A 13,633-nucleotide genomic window follows, 5' to 3' on the forward strand; every position below is an offset into this window, starting at 1 on the left:
TAGAGAATGGAGAGAAAGCTTGCAAAAATGGAAGGAACACAAGAAACCAAGGAGATAACCAGTGAGCATCGACGTGCACGCATGGCTCACGCGAGCGCGCGGAATGGAGAAATTTACAGCGACACGTGCGCGTGCCTGACGCGTACGCGTGGATTAGAGTCTGCACAAGGATGCGTGCACGTGACTGATGTGTGCGCGTGACACACCAAAACGACCAGCGACGCGCACGCGTGACTGACGCGTAGGCGTGACATGCGCAATCTGCAGAAATAACAAAAAATGTTGGGGGCGATTTCGGGCCGAGTTTTGACCTAGTTTTCGGCCCAAAAACACAGAATAGAGCCAGGGAACATGCAGAGACTCAACACATATTTTCATTAACATAGTTTTAGGTTTTTAGATCTGAATCTAGAGAGAATTCACTCCTCCTCTAGGTTTTCTTTACATTCATAGTTCTATAGTTTTATTGCTTTTGCTTTGGATATTGAAGAGTCATCACCTCCGCTGAAGATACTATTCTAGTTTATTTCCTTACTCTTTTATTTATTCCATATTCTTAATTCTTGTTTAGAGTTACAATTGGATTATTTTCATGGATTGTTAATGCAAAGGATTACTTTTACTTTTAATTAATTTTGAATTCCTATCTTATTTACATTATTATGTCTCTCTAATATTCCAAACTCCCAATAACGAAGATGGTATCCATGTCAATAGAGTAGATTTCCTACTTGACATAGGGGCTGATTAAGAGGAGACACTTGAGTTGGAATGCTCAAGTGATTAGTTAATTTGGAAGTTGTTGGCTAATTCTGTATTTACTAACACTAGACCTTTCCAAGGGAGAGGACTAGGATTTGCGAATAAGAGTTAGCTCAATCACTTGACTTTCCTTTATTTATAGTAAGGGTTAACTAAGTAAAAACAACAACCTCTTTATACTACACTTGAGAGAATCCCAACAAGGATAGAACTTCCAATTAATCATTCCCCCAGTTTATAATTTTCAATGCACTTAATTACGATTGTTTATTTTCTGTTGTTCAAACTCAAAACCTCTTGGAAAGCTCCTGATTAATAAATTAGCACCCTTTTTAGCAACTCATTGGGAGACGACCTGGGACTCATACTCCCAGTATTTTTATTCTAAATTTTTGTAACAACCTTTCTAAATTGATGAGGCAAATTTTTGCTGGTTAAGGGCTATACTTGCAATGCTGTCCTTATATTATAATCTCTTAATTGGTCAAACTTATGCCACGCATCAATGCGGATGCACAAGACTGTGCGAGCACTCCCAACAGAAGGGGTGCTACCGAGTGTGCGTGTGGACAAGGCTGTGCGCTCGCACAGAAGGCTTTTTTTTTTAAACAAGGCTAGAAGATCATGGGTGCATACGCACAGCCTAGCGTGCGTACGCACAGAATGAAAAAGGTTGGGGTTGCACGTGCATGAGCAGATGTGAGAACTCTGAACAGAGGCTATGAAAACAAGTGTGCATACGCACAAGTGGGTGCCTACACATAAATGTCAAAAATTGGGAAAAGTGTGCGTACGCATATGTGTGTGCGTACGCACAATGCTCTGTTTCTGCAACATTTTAGTGCCTTAAAGGCACCAAACATGATACCCAAGATAGTTTTTAACCCCAAAACATAACATTCATAAAAAACACATGATCCAACAAAAATGCAACTAAATTAAGCCTAAAATCCAATTAAACCAAGCAAATCAAAGAGACAAAATTCAATAAGCAAAAACTAAAATAGAGAAGAGTTAAAAGGATGTTACCATGGTGGTGTGTCTCCCATCTAGCACTTTGGTTTAAAGTCCTTAAGTTGGACTTTTGGTTGAAGCTCACATCAAGGAGGCTGATGAGCGGATATTTTATACCCTTTTTAGGTTCTTTTCTTAGTGTTTTCAGTACATTTTATCAAGTTTTAGTATGTTTTAGTAGGTTTTAATGTAAAATTCACATTTTGGATGCTACTTTGAGCTTTTTTATTTTTATTATGATTTTAGGTGATTTTTTGGTGAAAATGGCAAGTTTTGGCAAAGTCTGATTCAGAGGCAAAGAAAGGATAGCAGATGTTGTCAAATCCTAACCTCCATTCATTCCAACGAACATTTCTTGAGCTACAGAGATCCAATTGACGCTTTTTCAAAGGCGTTGGAAAGCTAACTTCGAGGGCTTTTTAGTAATATATTAATCTATACTTTTCTTTGGAATCAACTACCCAAAACGGGCGTTGAACGCCCAACCTATCCCCTTTCTGGTGTTCAACGCCCCAAAAGGACCAAGGCAAGCATTGAACACCCAAAAATTGGCGTTCAACACCACCAAGGGGGCATCAAGGCAGCATAGACACCACCTAGTGGGCGTTCAATGCCCAATCTTCCAAGTTGGACGCCAAGCTCAGCCCAAACACTCACCAAGTGGGCCTAGAAGTGGATTTTCGCACCTTTTTGCTTAGTTTATTTCATTTTTGTAATTTTTAATTATTAGATTAGTATATATAGGCAAAGATCACCCATGTCTAGGATCTTCAGCCACTCAGAACTTATCACACTTTATTTTCTATAAAATATGAGCGGCTAAACCACCTAGGTTAAGGATAGGAGCTTTACTCATTCCTATGGATTAATAACATTACTTTTCTACTTTAATATATGTTTGATTCCATTCTATGATGTATTGTTTTTCTTCATCTTTATGAATCCGGGGTGGAACGAGAGTATGACCCCTTATTCTACATGAGTTCTTTATGAGTCTTGACACGGATAGTACTGAGCTACAGCTTGAGAGTACATCACAGGTTCCAATAAGTTATTTGGGCTAATTGGGACATGTGACATGAAATATTGTTAGTCATGGGTAACTGAGGTCCCTGTGGTATCAAGGCTAGAATACTAAAGCTTTATTCTCCGATCCAGAAGATCCGACCTTGTTTGTGGCATTTTAAGTAGGATCATCAGAGATTGAATTGCGTGAGCTTCACCCTCGTCCAGATTGACTGACCAGTTCTGGTGTTTGGTTTGGATCAGAGGAGATTAATGACCACTACCCCTGGCTTAATCACTTACAGCCTTGCCATTGAATGAATCACTCATTGTTAAAGTAGTCAGTAAGAAGTATCAATCTGGAAGAACAAGCATCTCCAAGGCCTTAACTGATTTCTTACTATTGTTTCTACGTCAATTCTTAATTGCTTTCATTATTGTTTTGTTTGTGCGCCTACAACAACAACAATCAACTTTCTATTCGCCTGACTAAGATCTGTAGGATAACTACATTTTGCTCAATCTGGCAATCCTTGTGGGATCGACCCTCACTCACCTGAGGTATTACTTGGACGGCCCGATGCACTTGCCGGTTCAGTTGTGCGAGTTTCATTTTCGTGCATCAAGTTCTTGGCGCTATTGCCGGGGATTGTTTGAGATTGACAAACTAACGGTTGTCTTGCTACTTAGATCAGGTACTTTTACTTGTGTTTATTTTTTGTGTTTCTTTGTTTCTTTTTGAAAAATCGTTTTCAAAACTTTTTATCTTTTGTCATTTTTTCTTTTGTTTGAGTCTTGTGTCAAATCTTAAGTTTGGTGTCCTTGTAGTTCTTGTGTGTCTTTCTTTTTCTTGAATTTTCAAAAATTATTCCTACTTTTCTTTCTTGGTGTTCGAAATTTTCTTAATGTTTTCCTTTTGTTTAATTTCAAAATTTTTAAGTTTGGTGTCTTTTAGTGTTTTTCCTTTTCAATCTTTCAAAAATTAATGTCTTTGATTTCAAATTTTTAAGTTTGGTGTCCATCTAGTGTTGTTCTTTTCTTTTTAATTTATTTTTTCTTTTTCAAAAATTTTTCAATTTAAATTCAAAAATTTTAATTTTGGTGTCTTGATTAGTAATATTGTTTTTCTTGTTTATCTTTTCTATCTTTAAATCTTATGTTATCTTTTTCTTTAAATTTCAAACATTTGTTATCTTATCTTCTTTCAGATTTAAAATTTAAAATTTTATTATCTTGTTAGCTTTTGCTTTCTTTTAAAATTTGAATATTAAAATTTTAAAATTTTTTAAAACTTATCTTATCTTTAAACTTAAATTCAAATTTTAAAAGTTTAGTATTTTGTTTGGTTTTCTTTCTTTTAATTTTGAATTTTAAAATCTTTAAATTTTTAAAATCTTTCTTTGACTTTATCTTTTTAATTTCAAAATTTTTCAAAATCAAATCTTCTATCTTAATTTTTTAAAATCTTATTTTGTTTGACTTTTTCTTTCCAAATTTAAATTTTAAAATCTTTGATTGACTCTTTCCCTTTAAATTTCAAAAATTTTCAAAATCAAAACTTTTATTTTATTTCCAAATTTTGATTAGTTAGTTATTTGTTATATCTTATTTTAATTTTTAAAAGTTTGGTGTCTCTTTAATTCTTCTTTCACTCTCTTCTTTTTTTCGAAAATACTCTAATCTCTTTCTCTCTCATCTTTTCGAAAACTTTCAATTTAATTCTCCCTTCATTTTTGAACATTTTTTTAAATTAAAAGACATCTTTCTTTTCTTTTCTCTTCATCTATCTCTCTCACTAGGAGCCCTCTATACTTTGACATAGAGACTCCTTTCTTCTACTCTTCTTGGTTTCTTTCTTCTTGTTTATGAGCAAAAATTGGGATAAAGAATCTTTCTTTGATCCAGATCCTGAAACTGAAAGGACTCTAAGAAGGCGTCTGCAACAAGCTCAGGCTAGCAGAGCCGTAAGGAATCTCACAGGAGCTCTAGAATAAGAAGCTGAAGATACAACAACGGCAGGTAATCCAGATAATAGAGGAGATGCAAGAAAGGTCCTTGGATCTTATGCTGCACCCAATTCTGACTTCTAGGATGAATAAGTAGTTTCTCTTCATTATTGAATTGGTTATTGCTTATTGTGTTATTTTATTAATCCTGCGCTTTCACCTGCACAATTTCAATATCTAATATTCCTAATTCAATTCACTCTTGTTGTAATTGCCTAAGCCTGCTTGTCTTTAATTTATGCTCATCTCTTAGTTGCATCTTAGGCCATTTAATTGAAGAACTCATGCTTATTTTTTTTATTGTGTGGATGCCATTTTAACCGGCCGTTGTGTGTATTCTAACCGCGCGCATGATTGGAATACACACATGGCTCATCTTTCTATCATACCACACAACTATGCAAAATTCCTTAATTAGATGCTTATTTGCTTACTCCTTTACCTTTTTCTGCCACTTGCCCTATGATTCTTAATTATACTTTATCCATTCTTTTTTAGGATGAGACGTGAAGGCAAGGAGCCGGGAGAGGAGAAGGAAACCGAGGATGGAGATGCCAAAAATACTTTGAACTTGGCGGTCTCCACACAACCTAAGCCCCTGCATCCGCCAGCTGAAGGTGGAGGATCTTAGAGTCATTATCCCCGGATTGTGTTTGTGCACGGAGGACCGTGCAACGCTTAAGTTTGGGGGCGAATTCGTCATTTTGGGGTGTAAACTTTCTTTTCCGAACACTTTGCACTTTATTTGGTTTCTTTTTATTATTTTCTTTTAGATATTTGGAGTATTTTTTACTGTTGCATTGCATTTTCTTCTAGCGTATATATCTTACCTTATGCATAGTTTATATCTAGCTATTGCATGTCGCATTTTTGCATCTTTTCCTTAGTATATATTCTATAAATAGAAGTTGTGATTGGATGTTGTGAATAATATAGCACCTAGTTCAATTTTGTCTTAATTGTTCATGTTAATTTTTGCAATGTTAAAAATTAGGAATAGAACTAGAAATTTTTTTTATGAAATTGCATCCATCACATCATACATATAGGAAATAATTTTGGTGAAAAACAACAAACATTTCCAAGAATTTTGTTTCAAGGCGTTCTATTGAATTGATTTGGAAAATTGTTTTTAAACTTGCTTGAATGAATTTTTGTGGAACATAGAAGAGGAAAGAACAAAATACCTTGTGAGTTTTTGAGCCTATAATGAGTGGTTACACCTTTTGACCACTAATTTTGTTCATTGTGTGCTATATCTCTTCTATGATTGTGATCTTGGTTTTGCTTGATTCTTTATTTCCGATGTTTGATGTCTTGAATGCATTTAGCATGATGGAGGCCACTTTTTCATATTAAGCTTACTCACCCATATAGCCTTACCCTTGCATCTACCCTTGTTAACTCCTTTTGAGATTTTTAATCCCCTTTGTTTTAATTATTAGCACATCACAACCCTAAGCGAAAAATCATGAATTACCTTGAATTGCATCTTTGATTAGCTTAGGTTGAGATGTGCATGTCATTTAAGTGTGGGGGAAATTTTGGGAAGCATTGGTAGAGAAAAATTTTGTTTTGGGTACTTATTGAAATATTTGGAAAAATGGGTGCACATTCATGTGTCAATTTGCTTTAACAATATGCATTTGTCAAAGAAAAAAAAAGATAGAAAAGAAAAGAAAATGAAATGAAAAAAAATATTAAGAGGGGACAAAGGTTGACCAAAAGAAAAGAAAAAAATGAATAAGAAATGGATATGTATTTTGAATAGAAACTAAGGCATGAATGTGTGTGAAAAGAAGTAACGGGTGGCTAGAATGCATTTTTTTTGTGGGTTGATTGATAAAGGTTGAGTTGGATACTTGAGCTAATTAAAGATTCAATCCGTTAATCCACTTAGCCATATTTACCCCACCTTAACCCTAACCCCATTACAACCCTCTAAAGACCTCATGGTACTTGCACTCATGCATCAAATACTTGTTGATTGTTAGATGAAAAGTAAACCCTTGAAAGCATGATTAGAGGAGACTTGAGTGACTAAACCCTAAACACCGAGCATTGAGAGTGTATACACACCTAGTGAGGGTTCGATCACTTAATTCTATGATTCCATACCTTCTTATCATGCATTCTTGCAAGTTGCTTCTTTTTTATGAGTTGAATCAATTCTTTAGATTTTGATTGCATTGAGCCACTTCTTTGCTTAGCCCTATATGTCTATATACTTTCTTGGGAACTTGATTGCTTGTTTTTACCAATTCAATAGGATACTATAGTATATATAGGTATATATAGTAGATACATACTTGCATGCATATAGATAGTTGCATTCAATAAGTTGTTTCCCTTTGATCGTTCTCCTTGTTTGGTTTAGCATGAGGACATGCTATTATTTAAGTGTGGGGGAAATGATGAGTCCATATTTGACAATATATTTTAGCTTAAATTCGATGGATTTCATCATATAAACTCACACTTATTCACTAAAATAGCATACTTTTGTGCTTGATCCCTAAATTGAACCTAAATGTGAAAACATGCATTTTTGTACTTAAATTGAGCAATTTAATCCCACTTTTATTCCATTCGATGCCGTGATATGTTTGCTGAGTGATTCAGGTCCTAGAGGCAAGAATGGTTTGGTAGAAGTGGAAGAAAGCATGCAAAAAGGGAGAAAACATGAAGAAAATAAAGGAGAAAAGCATTTCAACCTGTGCCCACGCACAGGTCTGTGCCCACGCACAAGGCCGGGTAAAAATCAGGACCTGTGCCCACACACAAGTTGTGCCCATGCTCTAGGCAGAATGGAAATCAGGACCTGTGCGTACCACAGGTCTGTGCCCACACACAGGAGGAGAATCAGCAAGTGTGTCCACACACAAACCTGTGCGTACGCACAGGTACCAGTGCGTGCCTCCATTAAAAAGTCACGTGAACTCGCATTTTGGGGGATTTTTGGCCCATTTTGAAGGCTTTGGAGCATATTTGATGGGGGAAGTAACCATATATCATAACATACACTACCATACTTCATGGAAGAGTTTTAAGAGTAGTTTTTAGGGTAGTTTTAGTTTAGGTTTTCTCTCAAATTTCCTTAGGTTTAATTAGGGTTGTAGCATTTTATACTTCAAGTTTTGATTTGGGATTATAGCAATTTCATTGTAAGTATTTCTTTAATTTCTCTTTTATTTACATTACTTGTTCTACACTTGCTCCTATTTCAATTTCTCTTGTCAATATATACATAGCTTTACAATTTTGGATTTCTAGTTGGTTAATTTGATGTTTGATGCTTATTTTATGTTTGTTGAGTTTGCCTCAATTTCCCAATTTTTCCATATTTTATGATTATGTCCTCTATGTGTTTGATGAAATGTCAATCTTAGTTATGGGGTAGATTTTCACCCCTTGGCTTGAGGAAATGAGTGTATGGATTACTAGAGCCATAATGTCCAACATTTATTGATAATTATTGGGTTGTTAGTTGTTATTATTTCCACTAACGCTAGCTCTTTACCAATTAATTTGGTAAGTTAGTTTGGATTTATGGATTGATAACAATTATGCTCACTTGACTTATTGATGAGCGGATATTTTATACGCTTTTTGGGGTTAATTTCATATAGTTTTTAGTGTGTTTTAGTTAGTTTTTAGTTTATTTTCAGTAGCTTTTAGGCAAGATTCATATTTCTGGACTTTACTATGAGTTTGTGTGTTTTTCTGTGATTTCAGGTATTTTCTGGCTGAAATCGAGGGAACTGAGCAAAAATCTGATTCAGGCTGAAAAAGGACTACTGATGCTGTTGGATTCTGACCTCCCTGCACTCAAAGTAGATTTTCTGGAGCTACAGAACTCCAAATGGCGCGCTTCCAATTGCGTTGGAAAGTAGACATCCAGGGCTTTCTAGAAATATATAATAGTCCATACTTTGCTCAAGGATAGACGACGTAAACTGGCGTTAAACGCCAGTTCCATGCTGCTGTCTGGCGTCCAGCGCCAGAAACAAGTTAGGAGTTGGAGTTCAACGCCAGAATTGGATCCAAAGCTGGCGTTGAATGCCCAAAACAGCCCTATGCACGTGAGAAGCTTTAGTCTCAGCCTCAGCACACACCAAGTGGGCCCCAGAAGTGGATTTCTGCACCATCTATCATAGTTTACTCATTTTCTGTAAACCTAGGTTACTAGTTTAGTATTTAAACAACTTTTAGAGATTTATTTTGTATCTCATGACATTTTAGATCAAACTTTGTACCTTTTGACGGCATGAGTCTCTAAACTCCATTGTTGGAGGGTGAGGAGCTCTGCTGTGCCTCGATGAGTTAATGCCAGTATTTCTGTTTTCTATTCAATCATGTTTGTTCCTATCTAAGATATTCATTTGTGGCTTATTATGATGAATGTGATGATCTGTGACACTCATCACCATTCTCAACCTATGAATGTGTACCTGACAACCACCTCCATTCTACATTAGATTGAATGAGTATCTCTTAGATTCCTTGATCGAAATCTCCGTGGTATAAGCTAGAATCCATTGGCAGCATTCATGAGAATCCGGAAAGTCTAAACCTTGTCTGTGTTATTCCGAGTAGGATTTTGGGATTTAATGACTGTGACGAGCTTTAAACTCGCGAGTGCTGGGCGTAGTGACAGACGCAAAAGGATAGCGAATCCTATTCCGGTATGATCGAGAACCTACAGATGATTAGCCGTGCGGTGACAGCGCACCTGGACCATTTTCACTGAAAGGAAGGATGGTAGCCATTGACAACGGTGATCCTCCAACACACAGCTTGCCATAGGAGGGACATGCATGCGTGAAGAAGAAGATAGAGAGAAAGCAGAGATTCAAAAGGCAAAGCATCTCCAAAACTCCAACATATTCTCATTTACTGCATAACAAGTAACCTTTAATTCATGCTCTCTTGTTCATTTGCAACTCAATTGATAACCACTAATTAATATCCTGACTAAGAGTTGCAAGATAACCATAGCTTGCTTCAAGCCAACAATCTTCTTGGGATCGACCCTTACTCACATAAGGTATTACTTGGACGACCCAGTGCACCTGCTGGTTAGTTGTGCGGAATTACATAGTGTGAAGTAATTTTCGTGCACCAAGTTTTTGGCGCCATTGCTGGGGATTGTTTGAGTTTGGACAACTGACGGTTTATTTTGTTGCTTAGATTAGGAAAAATTTTTCTTTTTGATTTAGAGTCTTTTATTATTTATACATTGTTAAAACACTTTAAATTTATAGCTCAATTAGTTAGAGCGTGGTGCTTATGTTCTTGGTAATTGGCTATCCTATTTTTAAAATCTTTTCAAAATTAATTTTCTTTGAATAAATCTTGTGCCAAACTCTAAGTTTGGTATTTTCTGGTTGATTTTTCTTTGTTTTTCGAAAATTTTAGTTTGGTTTTTCAAAAATTTTAAGTTTGGTGTTCTTTCTTCATGTTCTTGTGTTCTTGTGAGTCTTCAAAGTGTTCTTGAGTTTTCCTTGTGTCTTGATCTTAAAATTTTTAAGTTTGGTGTTCCTTGGTGTTTTCCCTCCATAATTTTCGAAAACAAGGAGCATTAGATCTAAAAATTTTAAATCTTGTGCTATTTTATTGTTTTTCTCTTTCCTCACTAAATTAAAAAATATCTTTTCTCTCTATTTTTAAAACAAATTTTCGAAAATTATTTTTAAAAATTCAGATTTTTTTTCAAAATTTAAAATCTTTTTCAAATCATATCTTTTTCAAAACTTCCTAACCACTTTCTCTCTCCTCAATTTTTTCGAAAACCTTCACCTATTTTTATTTATTTTATTTTAATTTATTTTATTTTTGAAATAATTAAATAAATAAATAAAAATAAATAAATTTTTTTACATCATCTCCGTTTCTCCATCATGGATCTAAGTGGAAATGAACAGTCCAGGAGGACTCTGGGGTCATATGCTAACCCCTCTACTGCTTCATATGGGAGTAGTATCTGCATACTTTCCATTGGAGTCAGTAGCTTTGAGTTGAATCCTCAGCTCATTATCATGGTGCAGCAAAGCTGCCTGTATTCCGGTCTTCCACAGGAAGAACCTACAGAGTTTCTGGCATAGTTTTTACAAATTATTGACACAGTACATGATAAGGAAGTAGATCAGGATGTCTACAGATTATTACTGTTTTCATTTGCTGTAAAAAACCAAGCCAAGAGGTGGTTAAATAACCAACCTAAGGCTAGCATAAGGACATGGAAACAGCTGACAGAAAAATTCCTGAATCAATACTTTCCTCCAAAACGGATGACACAGCTAAGGCTGGACATCCAAGGCTTTAAACAAGGAGATAATGAATCTCTTTATGATGCCTGGGAGAGATACAGAGAGATGCTACGAAAATGCCCCTCTGAAATGTTTTCAGAGTGGGTTCAGTTAGACATCTTCTATTATGGGCTTACAGAAAGAGCTCAGATCTCTTTAGATTGCTCAGCTGGTGGATCTATCCACATGAGAAAGACAATTGAAGAAGCTCAAGAGCTCATTGATACAGTTGCCAGAAATCAGCATCTGTACCTAAGCAGTGACTCTTCCATGAAAGAAGAGGCTAAAACAGTAACTGCTGAACTCAGTCCTGCAGAGCAAGCTGCTGAATTCAATCAACAATTGGATTTTCTAACAAAGTAGCTAGCTGAATTCAAGGATAAACTACAAGAGACAAGGATGGCTAATATAAACATGGAAGTACAATTAAAGCAAACAAAGCAGCAGCTGTCAAAACAAATAACAGAGGAATGCCAAGCAGTTCAATTAAGAAGTGGGAAAGCACTAAATACCCCACTTTAAGGCAGTAGGAAACCAAGAAATGAGCGAACCACCCAAAATCCATCTGAGGACAGTAAGAGCCCAGGGAAAAATAATTCTGGCGCTAAAATGCCAGAAGTTGGGTGGAAGGCTGGCGCTGAACGCCCAGACCATGCTCAGGACTGGCGTTCAACGCCAGAAACAAGCAAGGATCTGGCGTTGAACGCCCAAAAGAAGCTCAGTTCTGGCGTTCAAACGCCAGGAACAGATGGGGAGCTGGCGTCTAACGTCACTCCAGCTTCTAACTCTGGCACTCAATTGCCAGTAAGGGATCAGACACACACAAGTGCTGATAACAACCCATCTAAAAAGGCTTCTTCAACCACTTCTGTAGGAAATAAACTTACAGCAACTAAGGTTGAGGAATATAAAGCCAAGATACCTTATCCTCAAAAACTCCGCCAAGAGGAGCAGGATAAGCAATTTGCTCGCTTTGCAGATTATCTCAGGACTCTTGAAATAAAGATTCCATTTGCAGAGGCACTTGAGCAAATACCTTCTTATGCCGAGTTCATGAAAGAGATCTTGAGTCATAAGAAGGATTGGAGAGAAACTGAAAGAGTTCTCCTCACTGAAGAATGCATGCAGTGCAGTCATTCTGAAAAGCTTTCCTGAAAAGCTTAAAGACCCTGGGAGTTTTCTGATACCATGCACATTAGAAGGTAATTGCACCAAGACAGCTTTATGTGATCTTGGGGCAAGCATCAACCTAATACCTACATCCACTATCAGAAAGCTTGGTTTAACTGAAGAAGTTAAACCAACCCGGATATGTCTCCAACTTGCTGATGGCTCCATTAAATACCCATCAGGCGTGATTGAAGACTTGATTGTCAGAGTTGGGCCATTCGCCTTTCCCACTGACTTTGTAGTGCTGGAAATGGAGGAGCACAAGAGTGCTACTCTCATTCTAGGAAGACCCTTCCTAGCAACTGGACGAACTCTCATTGATGTCCAACAGGGGGAAATAACCCTGAGAGTCAATGAGGATGAGTTTAAGTTGAATGCTGTCAAAGCCATGCAGCATCCAGACACATCAAAAGACTGCATGAAAGTTAATCTTATTGACTCTTTGGTAGAAGAGATCAACATGGCCGAGAGTCTCGAATCAGAGTTGGAAGACATCTTTAAAGATGTTCAGCCTGATTTGGAGGATTCAGAGGAAATGAAAGAGCCTCTGAAATTTCCTCTGGAAGAGGAAAAACCTCCAAAACCTGAGCTCAAACCATTACCACCATCCCTGAAATATGCATTTCTGGGAGAAGGTGACACTTTTCCAGTGATCATAAGCTCTGCTTTAAATCCATAGGAAGAGGAAGCACTTATTCAAGTGCTAAGGACACACAAGACAGCTCTTGGGTGGTCCATAGGTGACCTTAAGGGCATAAGCCCAGCCAGATGCATGCACAAAATCTTATTGGAGGAGAATGCTAAACCAGTGGTTCAACCACAGAGGCGGCTAAATCCAGCCAAGAAGGAAGTGGTGCAGAAATAGGTCACCAAATTACTGGAGGCTGGGATTATTTATCCTATTTCCGACAGCCCCTGGGTGAGCCCTGTCCAAGTTGTCCCCAAAAAGGGAGGCATGACAGTGGTTCATAATGAAAAGAATGAACTGGTTCCTACAAGAACAGTTACAGGGTGGCGCATGTGTATTGACTACAGAAGGCTCAACACAGCTACCAAAAAGGATCATTTTCCTTTACCATTCATAGACCAGATGCTAGAAAGACTGGCAGGTCATGATTATTACTGCTTTTTGGATGGCTACTCAGGCTATAACCAGATTGCAGTAGATCCCCAGGATCAAGAGAAAACAGCATTCACATGTCCATCTGGAGTGTTTGCTTATAGAAGGATGCCATTTGGGCTGTGTAATGCGCCTGCAACCTTCCAGAGATGCATGCTCTCTATTTTCTCTGATATGGTGAAAAAATTTCTGGAAGTCTTCATGGATGACTTCTCAGTATATGGAGACTCATTCAGCTCCTGTCTTGA

This window comes from Arachis ipaensis, chromosome B7 (assembly GCF_059453495.1).
Source record: "Arachis ipaensis isolate K30076 ecotype BB chromosome B7, ASM5945349v1, whole genome shotgun sequence".
Classification (NCBI taxonomy): Eukaryota; Viridiplantae; Streptophyta; class Magnoliopsida; order Fabales; family Fabaceae; genus Arachis; species Arachis ipaensis.